Source organism: Podarcis filfolensis, assembly GCF_964270895.1.
Source record: "Podarcis filfolensis genome assembly, chromosome: 1".
NCBI classification, from domain to species: domain Eukaryota; kingdom Metazoa; phylum Chordata; class Lepidosauria; order Squamata; family Lacertidae; genus Podarcis; species Podarcis filfolensis.
Window position 1 is genome coordinate 107,285,555 of NC_139604.1, and position 18,288 is coordinate 107,303,842.

The 18,288-nt window shown below is 42.8% G+C and overlaps 1 protein-coding gene across 4 annotated transcripts in view; it reads left to right on the plus strand.

Annotated features, from left to right (window-relative positions):
• The window catches only part of ADCK1 (aarF domain containing kinase 1), a 106,489-nt gene that overhangs the window by 54,891 nt on the left and 33,310 nt on the right, over positions 1-18,288 (plus strand). The window lies entirely within an intron of this gene.

Below are 18,288 nucleotides of genomic sequence, written 5' to 3' on the forward strand. Positions count from 1 at the left end.
ATTTGAAGGGTACCAGATTAGAGACGACAGGGCTAGGTGCTACGGAGCCTTAAGATTTCTAGTCTTATCAACCTACTTTTTATTCTACAGAAGAAATGAGGTAGCTGTGGGATTAGCCCAGGTAGTGGAAGCCACGCAACAGAAAGATGTATAGATCCCCTTGGCAGAGGGCCTTCTTGGTAGTGGCACCTACCCTGTGGAATACCCTGCCATCAGATGTCAAGGAGATAAGTACCTATAGAAACTTTAGAAGACATCTGAAGGCCTTAAACATCTGTTTAATGTTTGGTTATGTTTTTATATATGTTGGGAAGCCACCCAGAGTTGCTGGGGCAACCCAGTCAGATGGGTGAGCTACAAGTAATAAAATGATGATGATGATGTCACTGAACACATGGGCCTTTCCTTCCCACCAGTGCTCAGGGCAGCTCTGGCTTCAGGGTTGTGCAAGAGACTTTCCAGTGGGTCCTTCTGAACTATGGCCCCTCAGTGAGGCCCAACCCTCCTTCAACAAGAGTGCTCGGCTCATTCATCCACAAACTACTGGTCTCCCAAGTAATGGAAGGGGAGAGAATAATGAGGATGAGGACTTGTCCTGGATGGGGAGTTTAGCTCTATGATTGGCCTTGCTTTCCATGGTTTCCGGCAGCTGCCCACCTTGGCTGCGAGTGCTAGTGTGCTAAGGCACTAAACTGTGGGCATGAGGTATATAGAGGTAGAAGCAACATGATTTAGGGCTACGCTCACTGTAGCATTGTGTTGTTCTGAAGAGTGGCTTGTTGTCCCTGGATAACCTCGCTGAGAGCCTGCTCAGAATATATTGCCGAAACCTCGTGACCCTCAGAAATGTGAACATTTTTCAAAGAGCGGCCCAGCTGACAAGGTTCCTGGCAGAGTGACTTTTGAGAAGCGGTATAAAGAATTTAAAACTAGGTACTAGGCACCCCGATAAATTCTTCATTTAACCTCATTTTATCTATGCATGGGCTAATGTGAAATGTAGGTTAGGGGGCACATCTTGCTAGAGGGTTCAAATTCCTACCATTCACTACCTATGACACCCGAACGAAGTAATATATCTAATGGCAGTTGTATCTCTTGTGCAGGTGGGGGTTCTTCTGCACATTTGCGATTTCACAATGCAAGTATTTCACTAGTGATCATACTGAGTCAAACAATTGGCCCTTCTCACTCAGGATTAGGGGTCTTGTGGGAAACTGCGTAAGGTGCATTAGAATTCAGAGAATGATAGAGCTGGAAGGAGCCTTGGAGGTCATCTAGAAAAGCCCTCTGCTCAGTACAGCACAGTCTATTTTGAATGGCTCCTGATTCTGCTTGTTTTCATCCCCAGCGCTGTGTAAAAACTAAAGTTTACTGATTAAGTAGGTGGTGGTGCCAGCAAGAGCTCCTTGGATGAAAGGGGAATATCTGGTTTGTTTCTTTCTTTCTTTCTTTCTTTCTTTCTTTCTTTCTTTCTTTCTTTCTTTCTTTCTTTCTTCTCTCCTCCCTCCCCACCTCCCTCCCTTTTTAAAGCAAAATGAGTAATTGCTAGTGCTTTGACCCTGCAGCATTCCTTTCTGTTTGGAATCTTGGGAGTTGAACTACAGGTCTCACAATCTTTTACAGGAAATGCTAAACTGGTCAGGAGAGAGTCCCTGGAATCACTGTCTTGAAGTTTTGATGTTGGATGTTTTCAGGCTGAGCAACCTGGCTACTCAGCCAGCCCTTCTCGATACTGTCTCTTTGCTGGTGACCTGCTTTCTGAGGCCATTTTATTTGGATCATATCCTACTGGCTGGGTACTGCTGGACAGGTGGGGAACAAACCTCTTCACTTGGGGATTGTGGAAACACAAATGGCTGCTTCTCTATCATTTACTTCTTTGGTATGTTTCCCTAATGACATAAATAAATGACACAAACAAGTTCCTTTTCTTTATGTATATGTAAGCATTTGGGATGCGGGTGGCGCTGTGGGTTAAACCACAGAGCCTAGGACTTGTCGATCAGAAGGTTGGCGGTTCAAATCCCCGTGACAGGGTGAGCTCCCGTTGCTTGGTCCCTGCTCCTGCCAACCTAGCAGTTTGAAAGCGCATCAAAGTGCAAGTAGATAAATAGGTACCGCTCTGGCGGGAAGGTAAACGGCATTTCCGTGCGCTGCTCTGGTTCGCCAGAAGCGGCTTAGTCATGCTGGCCACATGACCAGGAAGCTGTATGCCAACTCCCTCGGCCAATAAAGCGAGATGAGCGCTGCAACCCCAGAGTCGGCCACGACTGGACCTAATGGTCAGGGGTCCCTTTACCTTTACTAAGCATTTGGGATAATACGTACAGTGATACTATGCTTGACCATTTCTCAACTGCTCTGGCAAAATCTGGACAGTTGGCAGCTCAGGACACCTCCATATTGTCCATATTTTGCGGGAAAGATTCAAGCGCATACCAGGAAATTTAGGTTTAGAAAAGTGACGGGGATAGTGCATTGAAAAGTGTGGAATGAACCAGTGATTAATGGGATGACATAAAATCCTGCAAGCAAATCAGGGTGATTGCAGGATGATGATGCATTGTCACAAAAGCTGCCAGTAAGCAAATCAGAACAAATCCTCAGTGAGGACTGGACAATGTGCAAGCAGATCAGGATGAAGTCTCAATAAACAGGTGGTCTGGGGGAGTCCTCGGTGAATAGGGCAGTCTCTTTGCATGACTCCCCTGGAAGTCCTGCTCCACAGTGACCAGTAGATGGCCAGCTAGATCCACCCTGAACGGGACCGGTTACAGAAGTTGCAGGACCAGCATGCAGAAATCTGGACGTAAATAAACTCCCCACTTATTTTTGTTTTCCTTTATTTAAAACAGTCCTCTTCTAGTAGAAATCTCCTGGTGAGATTCTTCCTCTTCCTACCCTTCTTTGCTGACAGATACCAATTGTTGCCAGATGCTAGTGTTTTTGGAGACATTCCATAAGAACATATGCTGAATTAGACCATTGTGCCATTGAACCCAGTGCGGTCAGCAGCAGCTCTCCACCCTCTCAAGCAGAGATATATTCCCATTACTTGGTACCAGAGGTCTTTTTTTTGGGGGGGGGGGTTCAGTCTGGAGAATTCAGGAACTGAACCCAGGATTTTGAGTATGCAAAGCATATGTTCTCGTCACTTCGTCACTTAGTCCAAACTGAGATAATCAAATATTTGTATGCCCCCTTTTCCAAGCCATGCTAAGCCAAGGCATTTTGTACATTTTTTTGACATTGCTGAACATCAGAAAAATATACATAATGAAACAGAGCATTTCAAGATAATGCACTTAAAAATTACAATACGTAACAAAATAGTCATTCACATTTTAACAGGCTAGTCAAAACACCTTATCTTAGTAAAGATGAAATCACCTACTAATATTTCATAATGAGGCCTAAGAACAGAAATACAAGAAAATGGCAGCAAAAATAATGTGTCTTCTCAAAAATTAAAGGTTTTCCACAACAGCAATCTCTAAACAAGATTGTACACTGACAACTTCTAGGTCACCTTTCTCCAACCTGGTGACCTCCAGCAGAGGCGTAGGAAAGTCAGGTGGTACCTGGTGTGGAAAATTTCTTGTCACCCCGCCAACTGATTTTTATTTTTTTGCCTGCAATAATGGTTTTACGTTATTCCATATTTTCTTACAAAGGAATGTGGATTCTGGGCCTCTGATAACAAATAGGCAACTATGGACAGATACTTAAATCTACAGGATGGATTGTGTTTTGGCTTGTGTTATTTTATTTATATTTATTGTTTATTTATTTAATAAAATTTATTTTAAAAAACTTGCAAAGTGGTTTACCCCAAAACAAAAAAAGCAAAAAAAACCACAGCAGTAAAATCAAGAAAAAGTAACAGTCCTCCCTTAAAACATACAAAAGCTAAAATATTAAAATTAAAATTACTTCAGCTTCCTAAGCATCTAGGTATGCTTGCCCGAAAATAGTCTAGCAAAGGCACGTGCTTTGTTGCAATAGGTGAGGAGTTCTAAAGTGCAGGTGCTGTCACAGTAAACAATGCAGTACAGATGTTATGTGGAACCTGCAGTAGTGCTTGAAACTACTGAAGGGGAGGTTTTATTTATTGTGATTTCACCATGCTCTGTATTATCTGAAAAGGAAAACATTTATTAAAAAACAGGACTGCACAGCAGCAATCTAGTCTCATCATGATCAGTGGGACTTATTCCCGAGCGGTCGGTGCATAAGATAGGCTGCAATCCTATGCACCCCTTACATCCAACTTGTACCTAAAACTCTGCACAAGCCTGCACCAGAGAATTGTAGAGTTGGAAGCGACCCCTGAGGGGCATCTAGCCAAACCCCTGGGGCAATGCAGGAATCTCAACTAGACCATTCCTGACCGATGGGCATCCTTATTCTGTTTTTCCCCTAAGCCAGGACACACAACAGATAAAGACACAACAACAGAGACTGGAGGTGTGGGAGGGAAGCCCAGCAGAGGGTAGGGCAGTAGGGTGGTTCATAAAAAAACTTTAAAAAATATATGCATGCTCCAAAGGTCTTATCTTACTAAACTAGGGACTATATAGCTATATCTGAAAATTCATGCATATCAGTGAATATCTTGACCCTGCTCCACTGAATTGAAATTTCAGCCTTCACGACATAGGAAAACGGGCAAGTAAACAGCTATTTTTGTGGAGGAGGGTCAAGATATTAACTGATATGCATGAAATTTCATATATAGCTCTATAATCCTTCGTGTAGTAAGCTAAGACCTTTGGAGCAGGCATTTAAAAAAAAAGTTTTTTTATGAACCACCTTAGTAGGGCAGTAAGTGTTCCTTGATAATTTGCCACCCCCTCCATGATGGCACCTGGGGCGGACTGCCCCCCGCCCCCCCTTCCTACACCCCTGGCCTCCAGATTTTTGGGACTCCAGTTCTCATCGACCTCTACCAGGGATGTTCAGGGGTTAGGGATCATGTGAATATTAGTTGCTGGAAACCACAGGAGGGGAGGGTACCCTTGTGCTTGGGTCTTGCTTACAGGTTTCCCACAGGCATCTGGTTGGCCCCTGTCAGAACAGGATGCTGAACTAAATGGGCTGTTGGTCTGATCAAGCAGGCTCTTCTCATCATCTTACATTGGAAAGGCACCAGTAGAACTTTAGTTTTCGCACCCATTTTCACCATAGATTGGGAATGCTTTTTGAGCTGAACTTTGCAGCCTGTTAGTGTGTCAGTGCAGCCTTTTAGGGTAAGCCCCCTCTAATACATGACTCATAAAGTAAAATACAACTGAAATGTATGTGGCTCATAACAGTATTTCCTTGGGCTGCATTGGGATTACTGCCTGCTATTCAGAGTGTCTGTGTAGCACTGTAAAATTGCTTTCTCTCGCTCTCTTTTGGCAGTCTTTTCAGCATTACTTGCAAAAAACGTTTGCTTGCTTATTTGTTTAACTGTCCTCACTTTCACTTGCCCTTAATGATGTCATCAGGTTCGATTAGCAACATTGTGTTGTGATGTCATCACTATGTGGCTAATCCAGGATGGAGGAAGTAGAAGAAGAAACTGCAGGAGAAAATAATAACCTAGCAGCAGCTGAGGAAAACAATGGCACTGCATAGAGCTGCAGTGGGTTAGATGGGGAAACCACTCGGTATAAGTGGTTTTCAGGAGAAATTTCCATCCCACAGATATAGCTGCTTTCAACCCCCAAATCAAAACTGGTAAATATTCATTGCAGCCCTAGTATTTTCCCACATCAAATATGGAAGATTTTGCATTCTAATCTCAACTTTTGGGACTTTGGGATGGAGTCTTTTTGTTTTTGCTTGCCGCCTCAGTTTATGAAACTGAGAACCTCCATCCTTTGACATTTGAAACTTTCAGTGTTTGCAGTAGAATACTTGAAAGTGCAGCTGTATTATGGCCTATTAGCTCAAACGCCACAAGGCATTCAAAAATAGAATATTACTGTTTAAAATCTCATTCCTTTCAAAACAGTTTTGATTTTAGGTGCCCAGCTCATGTTTTCAAACCGTTCAGGATTCGCCGTCCTTAAGGAGTGAGGTTAGCCTTTATTGCAGTCAGGTTTCCAGTCAGAGGAAAAACGATGGGAAATAGATTATGCGAGAAGGCAGATGTAATGTTTTTGGAACAGTGAGGCGGTTCTGGTAGTAGCCTAACAGCATTTATTTTGAACATTACTGTCCCCTCCTCAGTATTGACCTCTGAGAGGAAATAGCAAACAAACCAGAGTTCTGCAACTTCTTAGCAACAACCTGCTGTCAATGGCATCAATTGGCTAGATATTATGATGTCATAAACCCATATCCTATAAGCCAGGAGGGAGGGACCTTTTCCAGGCTGAGGGCCACGTGACCTCATTGACAGTGTTCTTGGGGCCACATTCTAGCAATGAGTAGGGCAAGAGGGGAAAATAAGCAGAGCAATGTGACTTCAACTTTTGTACAGTGGGATGCAGTTCAGCCACACAAAAGGCAGAGGGGGTCTGTGTACAGGGGGTCCTTGAGATATTTCACTACACACTATTATGCTATAGAGTTACTTGCCTAATAAATACCCTTTCCTCATTGAGTTCTAGAATGGCTGACTCATTTCAGCCTCTGCTTCCATTTTGGTGGCTTCTGCTTAGAAGTGGTTTTTCATTTAAAAGTCCATGCATTCCATTTCATCACTCTTCTGCCCCAAAGTGAGGACTCGAAGCTATTGGAGTGGGTGGGGCCGCTTTCCCCACCTCCTTTGTTAGCGTCTCCCAGTGGGTTTGTTGAGCTGTCCAAGCATATATCAATAAAAACCACATTTATATTAAAACTAAAATGATGAATAAAAAGGGAGGGGGCGAACCCTTCACATTTCTCCATAATAATGTGGGATATAAAAAGGGAGATTTTTATCAATTATGAAAAAAAAGGATTTCAGCCATAAAAAGGTAATTTAAAGAGTCAGAGATAGATGGGAAGGAGCATTAATGTCAGCCAGAACAAATGGGACCACATTAGTCAACTGAAAGGTGGCATCACCAATGCTGCGCTTTCAAGCGAAGCGCCTACTTTCTGGAGCTTGCAGAGGCCTGCCCCACCCTAAAAAGAAGAGAGGTCTTTTGAGGGCAATCTCGGGCAAGCTGCTCATTTAGTGCACAAGTCCTACCTGGTGCTGATACGGGCGTTTGAGGTCAAGCCTCATCTGTATCTCAAGCCAGGCGTGGGGAACCTTCAAATGTTGCTGGACTCCAACTCCCATCAGCCCCTGCCACCATGTCCAATAGTCAGGGGTGGGGGGAGTTGTAGCCTAGCTACATCAGGTGGGGTGTGGGTGGGTGTGCTATAGCTCTTTTGGCCCTGTCCTAGGACAGAGAAGTCAGCACATAGAGAAAAGTTTCCGCAGGGGTTCTAATGCTTTAGGGGTTCCCAAAGTGGGCAGTGCCACTACCTGAGGGGCAGGGTGATAATCTGGGGTGGGGTGCTAAAAGGCAAGGAGGTGGCAGGAGGGTCCTGGAGGTATAAATGACTACCAGACTTTGAAAAGTTGGTATTGCTGGATCCAGTTCATCAATGTTGCTGCCTTAATTAAACTGAGAAGACCATGATGTTTGGCTAAATGGACAAATATCCCGTCCTTGTATGTATAAGGTACAGTAGCTTTCTTTCCCTGCATGTAAGGTTAGTGGCTGAATTTGCACAAATTGTAGTCTCCCTGACCATCCGGAAAAACATACGATAACACCCGTCAGCCGTGCATCCTTCTCTTTCCCTTTGCAAATTATGCCCCCGGGGAGCAGCAGCAGTGCTGGGCCCATAAGTGCAGATGATTTATGTTAACCGTTGGAACGATAATGTTGAATCTGTAAAGTGCTAATCTATTTTTATGTTGATTATGAATAGGCCAGCTGTGCCTACTTCCCTATTCATAGAGTTTAGCGAACAAGCCCATTTTACAGGCTGGGCTTGGAGGATGATTTACATGCGGGCAGATGCTACTTTCAGGGGAGTAAATCAGCTGCGCTGTGCTCCCGAAGTGGCGCACAGGCAGCTCAGCGAGGATAAAGGTGGGAAGGGAAAGAAAGAGAAGAGAAGGAAAGTGTGGACTGAGAAAGGAGGAAAGGAAAAAGCGAGTGCAAATGGAGTGGAGATGTCAAGGAAGTTACAGTCCTACCTCAGAAGTCCGTTCGACTTCTGAAACGTTCGACTACCAAAGTGCGGTTTCTGTTGGCTGCAAGAAGCTTGGAAGCCCCATTGAATGTTCGGCTTCCAAAAGAACGTTCGAAAACCGGAACACTCACTTCTAGTTTTCAATCGTCCGGGAGCCGAAATGTTCGGGAGCTGAGGTACGACTGTACATTGCATGGCTAAAATTTGTTGCATTAGCATAACCATTTAGTTGGGGACCACTCGCTGAATTGGATGCAGATTCTGTGAACAAAAGGGCTTGCTCAGTTCCTGGAAGGGGCTGAGATCCAGTGGGTCTAGTTCTCACACTGTCAAGGAGAGCTCACTGCAGGGGTTGGGATGAGCAGGCGAATATCCGCTTCCTGCAGCACCAGCACCCTGTGAGCAGAGTTCTGCTCCTGGGAACTCTGGATCGAACCCCTAACGCAACAGTTTCAATAAACAGGTTTTAAAAAGAAGCCCTACACACAGTGTTTATTTAGCTTATTGGCACACACCTAAGTAAGATTAATTAACACAAGCTGCTCTGATGGACTGAAAATAAAACTGCCGATACCATAATGCCTTTATTCAAATCTGTGGTTGCAGCTTCCCTTGGAATACAGTGTATAGTTCTGGCCACCACATCTTAAAAAGTATGTGGTAGAGCTGGGGACATGTTCTGAAAATGTGTGTGGCATGGGGAAAGGAGAACAAGGAGAGTCCCTGCACCCCACTCTCTTATAATAATAGGTGGTGGCCTGGTTTTAAGAATGAGTGATCATGGTTCAAACATCAGAGGACTGGTCTTTCCTACCAGCTCTTCTCACTTCAAAGTGCAGTACTTTTTAACAGAGGTAGTTTAATGGAGCTGTGGAAGATTATGTTTTTAGTAATTCAGTTATGACACATATGGTGATTATACATGCTTTTGTGAAACTGACCTATCCAAATGTAACTCTGCAGCAGCCTGCAGCAGGCTGTGTTACAAATGTAAGAAATTAACATTATTTCCTTCTACATTGCCCAGTGACTTGAATGCTGATCCTTAGGTCTGATGATTTTCTGCATTGCTTCTTCCATGCATGACTATTGCTAGTTTTGATACGCAGGGCTGTCATAAGCATATGCGGTGCCGGGGTGCAAAGATCTGCCCGGTGTCCCCCCTCCCAGGTTGCCCAGTCCCAGGAACGCAGGAGGGCGGAGCCAGCCAGCCGTCTCAGCCTCTCGCTGGCTCGGTCACCCCTGAACTTGCGGTGCAGAGCCGCCCGCAGTAGACGAGCCCGCCGTGGCGCTCCGATGGGCGGGCTATTCCCTGGACTCAACTCTTGGGCCCCGGACTCTTGGCCTGGTGCCCTGAGAGCCCAGCGCCCGGGTGCCCTGCACCCCTAGCGCCTATGGGTAAGACAGCCCTGTTGATACATCATTCATTTCTGTTGACTGATAGCAGAAACAAATGAGCAGAGAGCCCATGTATTGTATCTGTTGCTAGAGTATACCATTTCTTACTACTAGTGAGGAAATGACTGAATGCTCCCATACTAGACAGATCTGTTAGTTTCGCTTCTCTGATTATCATTTTTCCAGTCTTAAATTCAGGTCTCCACATTTCTTTAGTAGTCAGCAATTTTTAGTAAAAAAAAAACCTCATGAAAATTCAGTAGCATTTTACTGTGACTTTCTCCTAACAAACCCATTTTTATATGGAGTTTTGATTAATAAGCACATTTTTACAAAAGCAATTTCCCCATATATAATGCATTTTTGGTGTGATTTTTATGTATGTGCATTTTTACACAAACTTTTCTCTATAAATTTAATTAATAATAATAATAATAATAGAGGTTTTTTTGGATTGCATTTTAAAATTTGAACTGCATTGCAAAATTCAGAAAAGTGTAAATTTTAAAGTATGGCTATATTTTGGTTTTCATCTTGTTTCAGAAAGTGCAAACTGACTTTCTCCTCCATCTCTACTAATAGCAACACAGGAAGCTGCTTCATTCCATGTCATACTGTACATCTAGCCTAATATTGTTGGCTCTGGCTGGCAGTGGCTTTCCAGGATCTCAGGCAGAGGTTTGTGTGTGTGTGTGTGTGTGTGTGTGTGTGTGTGTGTGTATAGCTATATCCTAAACTCTATCAAAGCTGTTTACAGCAAAAGTACGTAAAAAACATACAGCAGAAACTATATAAAAATAGTTTCTATTAAGAAAAAATAGTTTCTTAAATGACGAAAATACAAAGAATGTATAATATACATGGCATTGCAGTGCTATTTTTCTAGAAAAAGAGGTGTAATAACTCACTCTTTTATCATGGCAATAGCGCCTACCTGAGAAGTGCCGGAACTGAGTTCTGGTGAGTTCCAGCTGGAAAAAAGCCCTGCATGGCAGAAAGATCACAGAGAGCTGAAGACTGGATAGTTCTACAACATTTGGGTAACAAAACACGTGGTTCTGCTGAAGTTCTTGCTTTGGTAGAAAGTGCAAATAAAGTGTAAGTCAGGAGTGAGGAACAGACATTGCTGAACTACAACTGCCATCAGCTTAGTAGTTATGGTCATTGGCCAGGAATAATGGGTGTTTTAGTTCAGTAACATTCGGACAGCTTAATAGTCTCCACACCTGGTGTAAGGTTGTGTTCCTTTCCTTTTCCCTTTGTGGTATAAAAGAGATTATTTGTCGGAGTGACAAGGTAAGTCATAGCCAGGTAAGTCATACTCAGAGTAGGTCTATGTATTTCAGTAGGTCTGCTCTGAGTATGGCCGACAATGGAGATCATGTCCCATTTCCCACTGGCAATCAGGAAATCAAGGCCAGAATCTTGCTTCAGAAATTAAACGACAGACTATCTGCTGCTGCTTGCTCTTACTTTTAAAGCACATTTGTTTTAATTGCTGCTGCTGTGAAACTGCACCTTCTGAAAGAGCTACAGTTCCAATCTGTCTTTGAGATTGGCAGACACAACTTCATCCTGACAGGCAGGCTAGCGCAAGAAGTGCATAAGATAATATTTCTCCAAAGAGAGAGAAGACAGTGGATTTAATGAGCATTGTTCAGTTCAGGTGGGAGACAGCTGGAGACAGAAGAGCAAATTAGGCAGAGACAGACTTGACATGGCGGGGGGACCTACCCCCCACCCCAGATCTAAAAATGCCTTGACTTTTGGCAAAGGCAGAGTCAGAAGGGCATTGGTGACATCACAGGTCACCAGGTTTTTTATACATGGAATACTGAGGAATTTAAAGGTAAAGGTACCCCTGCCTGTCTGGGCCAGTTGTGACCGACTCTAGGGTTGCGCGCTCATCTCGCTCAAGAGGCCGGGAGCCGGCGCCGTCCGAAGACACTTCTGGGTCACCTGGCCAGCGTGACGAAGCTGTAGCTGGCGAGCCAGCACCAGCGCCGCACACGGAAACACCGTTTACCTTCCCGCTATAAAGCAGTACCTATTTATCTACTTGCACTTAGGGGTGCTTTCGAACTGCTAGGTGGGCAGGAGCTGGGACCGAACGACGGGAGCTCACCCCGCCGCGGGGATTCGAACCGCCGACCTTACGATCAGCAAGTCCTAGGCACTGAGGTTTTACCCACAGCCCCACCCGCGTCCCCCCACTGAGGAATTTACTCGGTGCTATATATCATCTATATAATATTTTCACATAATTTTCTCTCAAACCGTAACATGCTGTACATTTTATATCCACATTCCACAATCGTTCCCATGCTTCCACATATACATTATAATATATCTATTACCCAATGCATCACTGAAGATTTTAACTGCTCATCCTTTGTCTCTCATTCCAGTAATATACATTTTAGACAGCACTTTTACATTACATTCCAACAGATCTCTCTCCAATTATGATATTTGTTCCGCAAACCCTCGTTTCCTATCTCTCTTAAAGGCTTCGTTCTAATGATGATATTGTATCTGTCATGTTAACTTTCTTGATAAGTCCTTAAATTATTTTAATTTAAACTCGCCTCCCTCCTGTTTTAATAAATTTCTATAAGTTGTCCAACATTCCATCATATTCTTTTTCTTTACCGCTATGGCTTCCAGCAGTGAGGGCCAAGTGGTATTTTTGTTTGCAATAATTTCTTTATATTTATCTCATACTCTATACATCCCCCCCATTATATGATTTATAAATCCTTTGTATACTTTCACCTTTTCATACCACAAATAGGCGAGCCAACCAAAAATATTATCATGACCTTCTAAATGTCAGATACGTGGATTCTCCAATGTCATCCATTCCTTCAACCAACACAGACAAGATGCTTCATAATATAATCTCATATCCGACAGGGAGAAACCTCTCTCTTTTGCATCTATCAGTATTTTATATTTTATTCTCAGTTTTACCCCTTGCCAGATATAATTAGAGATAGCTTTTTGCCATGCATTGAAGTGATTGAAACAAAAATAACATTCTTGGTAAAAGATTCATTTTTATAGTCAACACTCTACCTAACAGTGAAAGTTTGCAAATTTCTTTTGATATCTTCCCAGGTTTTTAAATAATTATCTTTATATTATTTGCTGTTAACCATACAGCTAGATACTTAATCTTTCTTTCAATCTTTAAACCTGACACATCTTGTAAATTATTTTTACTCTCATCATTCATATTTTTTATCAAGAGTTTGGTTTTGTCTTTATTAATCTTAACACCTGTTACATCTCCAATTTTTTTTTATCTCTTGTAATACTTTCGAGATTAACTCTATTGGTTCTTCAACAGATATCACCACGTCATCTGCAAATGCTTTTAGTTTCTATTGTCTCTGTCCCACTCATACCTTTAATTTCTTGATTACATCTTACTCTTTGTGCCAGTACTTCTAAAACTAATATAAACAACAAGGGTGACAATGGGCAGCCTTGTCTCGTTCTGTTAGTTATTTTGCAATTCTCAGTCAGGACATTGTTTACTATCAGTTTAGCTGACTGTTCAGTATATATTGCTTTGACTCCTTTTATAAAAGTGCCTTCACAGCTCATATATTCCAAAACTTTAAACATAAAATCCCAGGAAACGTTGTCAAATGCTTTCTCTGCACCTAAAAACATTAAGGCTGCTTATTTTTCATTTCTCACTTGTAAATATTCTATTATATTGATTATATTCCTAATATTGTCCTTTATTTGTCTTCTTGGCAAGAATCTGGCCTGGTCATAATGAATTACCTCTTTTAATACCATTTCAGCCTATTTGCTAATATATCTGCAAAAAGTTTATAATCGTTATTCAACAAAGATATAGGTTGATAATTTTTGAGCCGCTCAGGATCTCAATCTTGTTTAGGACTTAAAGTTATATAGGCATTCTTCCATGATTCTGGCAGCTCACCTGTATTTAAAGTCATATTCATAATATCTTTTAATAATTGTATTAGGTAATCTCATAACTTCTTATAATATATTGCTAATAGACCAACAGGTCTGGGTGCCTTCCCAATTTTTGCCTGGGAGATTGCTTGCTGGAATTCCATCATTGTCACTGATCCATTCAAAATTACAGGTGAACTGCATGCATTATTAATTAATACACCTTCAGGATATTCCCAACAATAAGGAATTTTGTTGTATCTCAGTGCATCTGTCTGGTATTTATAATTCGCTCTTTTCTTTGGGGAGCCAGTGTGGTGTAGTGGTTAAGAGTGGTGGACTTGTAATCTGGTGAACCGGGTTCGATTCCCCGCTCCTCCACATGCAGCTGCTGCGTGACCTTGGGCTAGTAACACTTCTTTGAAGTCTCTCAGCCCCACTCACCTCACAGAGTGTTTGTTGTGGGGGAGGAAGGGAAAGGAGATTGTTAGCCGCTTTGAGACTCCTTAGGGTAGTGATAAAGCGGGATATCAAATCCAAACTCTCCTCCTCCTCCTCCTTTAACAATCTCATCAGGATTTCTTTCAAAATTATTATTTTCTGCTCCTCACTCCTGTTTAGGACCTGCATGTAGTGCTTTTTTCGGGGGGGGGGGGTCAGGGGTACGTATACCCCTAAACATTTTGTGAATCTAAGTTTGGCCTCATTGAGGGGCAGTATTTCAATGAGTCAGAAAATGAGAGTACCCTTAAACATTTTTTTAAAATAAAAAAGCACTGCCTGCATGGATTGGTAGCTGCCTGCTGGAAGAAGAGATGATCTACGCTGACCACCTCATACTTCTGGGTGGATCCACATGGCATCTCAATAGGGTTTCAAGATTCCACAGTGCAAATGAGCAGACCCTGCAGCAAGCACTGGTCTGCCTTAAATTTTCCCAAGTGAAGGCTATTGCCTTTGCATTAACTTTTGCTGCCCATGTGGGCAGAATTCTAAGTGTTGCCATACAGTTGCCATGAGAAAATGTATTTACCTGTGTCTTCCCAGGATGCGTGACAGTCTTCCTGCTAAAAGCTATGGGTGGTATCCAACTAAGGTGTTGCTCGGAGTAAACACATTGAAATTAATGGCCCTATTTTAGTTATTTTCATTTATCTCATAGGGCCTACTCTGCGTAAAACATAGTTGAATACTGCCCTAGGGCCTCAAATGTTCGAAAATGACACGGACAAATTAAAATTAATAATGCATGTGGTTCACCCGTAATTTTGTATTGTTTTATATTAAGCTGTAATCATCACAATTTTTTTTTAAAAAATGTCACCACTATAAACCTCTCAGGAAAGGACAGGAGACATAATGTTGAATTGTGGAGAAATTCAGTATCTGGAGAGATAGTAAACAGGCCTTGATAGATAAGAAGGTAGCGTGACACAATGTTGGTTTATTCGTCTGGATTTTCCCAACAGTCTAATGGGTGAGCTAGGATTAGTATTCAGGCCAGTCTTTTTAGAGTACCATGGTATACATGCTGTATGTGCACTCCAGCTAGGTATCACTGCTGCTCCCATCTCCTACCTCTTCCCTCATGGCATCATCACATTAGGGCATTGTTATCAGCCCAGGATTACTGATTTTTATTGCTAGCTTTGCATTTTATTAAGTATCTGGCCTTAATCAAGGTTATTCTGTGTGTTTGCCTGAGCACAGATGATAAGCAAGAGTAAATTGAGATGGAATAAAGAGCATGTTCCCTGAAGCATCAATTTGTAGGGGGGGGGGGATCAAAACAAAACAGGGTAACTGCCAGCACTATGTTGTATGCCAAAGCTGTGTAAAGTGGAAAGCAAGACTGCGTAGTCTTTGCTCGTTAAAAAAAAAGAATAATTTTTATCACAAAAAGCTAAATTTATAAATGATACAAGTACAGAAAATGTGCATATCTTTATTTGTTTTGCACAGTTTTATTCTGCTTCTGCTCAGCACAACAATCGGGGGTTATGCAGTCCTGCCTTCTGACCACCGGAAAAACAGGCTGTCTTCTGACCTCTTGAGATTTTTTCAGGCATTGCCAACACAGTTTCAAGACAATCTATCCAGCCCTAGTTTGAAGTTTCTCTTCTTTTGTTTGCTGTTATGCACAGTTACTAGGGAGCCTTGTATTTAAGCAGTAGCCTGATAACCATATCTGACTAGGAATTCAGTGTAGATGAGTGAGGTGTATCTTGCAGATAGTTCACTGCACCACAGCAGATGTTAATTCAACAGCCTGTTACTGTAAAAGGTCAAAGGTGTGCCCATTTAACGTATATTTTAGCTCTAATCATTACTGACCATAATTTATTAATTTTATATATTAAATTTAGAAAAGAGCCCAGGTTGGCAAACAGCAAGAGACAAAGCAATAAAAACATCTTAAGAACAATCCCAGCACAGATACAGAGTGGGAAATATCTTAGCTTAAAAGGCTTGCTGAAGGAGGAAGGTCTTCAATAGGTGTTGAAAAGAAAACAGAATGCCTGTCTAGTATTCAAGGGGAGGACATCGCAAAGGATAGGCCCCCAAACACACAAGGCCCGATTTCTACATTGGGCAGAACGGACCTCCTGATAAGATTGTTTCTGCAGAAGGCCCTCACTCCAGCATGCAGTGATCAGTTTGTTATTTAGGGGGTCAGATAACATTTCAGGTACCCTGGTCCCAAGCAATGAAGGTACCAGGGTGTCAGAGTATGCCTCTGTATACCATTTTCCAGGAATCACAAGCAGAGAAAATGCTATTGCACTCAGTCCCTACTTAAGGGTTGCCCATAGGCTTCTGACTTGTCCACCCTGAGAACAGGATGTTGAACTAAATGGTATTCGTCTCATCCAGCTGGGCTGTTATCTAGAGAGACGTTCTGTACAGCGTCTCAGTTTGGGGTGAGAAGCAGCTGTATCATCCACATATTAGAAAATTATTATTTTAAAATACCTAATAGATATGCACTTTTGACAGCCAAGTTAGGGTCTCATCAATTAAGCTCTGCATTCATTAGTCAAGAAGAAGTCCAATCAGATTTCACAGGCTCAGCCCGGCTTCTATAAATTGTGGGCTGTTTGTTCTGACGTATGATGAATTATTCTTCATAATCCACTATCGGCTGCGATAAATCTAATCTTTCAACTTCTGCTGTCTTAATAACTCCTAGGGTAACAATGCAACACTTGATTTCTGAGCACAGAATGCACAAATTGATGGGGGAACTAGAGGATTTCATTTACTGCCCAGGTTTAAAGTTTAGAGTGGCTATTGCTTGACATTTGCTGCCACAACAAGCCTAGGTCTTGCAAAAGCCCGTGGAATAATAAATCTTTAATTTCAAGTGCTGAGTACAATATATAGTTTGGAATAGGGTCAGGGTCGGTACATTCTGGCGGTGTTCCTTCACAGGAGGATTTTATGAAACTCCAGAAGCTCCCTGAGACCTGGTGTAGTAACAGAGGAAGCTGCTTTCTAGCATCTTACAGTATTTGTCCATCAAGCTCAGGGGGCGGGGAATCTTTTTCAGCCCGAGGCCCACGTACTGCCATTGGCAACCTTACAAGAGCTGCATGCCAGTGGTGTCTAGGTCCAGGGGCAGAAGTGAGCGGAGCATGTGACAGTAGATTACATTCCAGCCATGCAGAAGTCAAAAGTTTGCATCCTTCACTCCATGTTCCATCCAGGCTACCAAGAGGTGTTACCACATATTCCATATAGCACATATTCCAACCAGGCAAAAGCACTCAAGCAAGGTGTAGAACAGGAGGTACTGATTGGTGTGGCCTGGGGAGAATCCTGCAGCCTGAATAAAGAGGCTTGGACGACCAGAACTGAGCCCCCACACTCCTGATATAGCCCAATATTGTCTACTCCGTTCATCAGCCGCTGTCCAGGGTCTCAGGCTCTGTGTCACAGCGCAGAAGCATTGCCCCTGATTTAGTGGGAGGTGGACTTTATACATTCCTCCTCCTCCCTGTTGTGTTGGAGCTGTGGCTTCCGGTGGTGCAAGATACAGTTTTAAAGAGTTTGAGACCATGCTTTCCAGGCTATCTCAAGCACTTCTGCATTGCAGAAATGGGGGTGAGGGTGAGGATATGGAAGGAAGTCCATACTGTGGCAAAGAAAAAAGCAGTGGCCCACATTATGAAGCTGGTGCACTGGGGAGTGTTGGAATATATAGACAGTATATGAGAGTGAGAGAGAATGATTTGCTCTGCTGGGGTCTTGCAGCTCACACTGCTGTGTTATCTCAGCAGCACACCTGTTCATGTAGCTTCTACACCTTCCCCTTCCCCACCATTCTTCAGTTCCTAGAGACTCCACCAAGCCTGTTTGGTGCCTGAACTCTTTCCTTTCCTGGCTTTCCTATTCTTACTTTCCTTATGGTCTATCACTGTAGTGAAGTAGTCACTACTGGCTCCGTTTACACATAATGCTGAGGCAAACCATGACATTATATCCAAACTTGGGCTCGTGGTTTGTTTGCCTCAAACAAGCAACACGTTTTAAGCCAAGGACAAATATTGGTAACAGCTCATGGTTTGTTTGGAGAGAAATAAACCCAAGCTCAGGTGTGACAAGGGTGGCATGTCCTGTTTTGCCACTTGAAGCCACCGCTTGTGTCACCCTGCCTGCTGCCTCTGCTGCCAGTGGAGAAGTGGTGCCAGCATTGGCATCAGTTTCAGGTGAGACCTCACCGGTTTCAGGTGAGATATTGCACACTCTGTGATGCTGGTGCTGCTTTTCTGCTGGTGG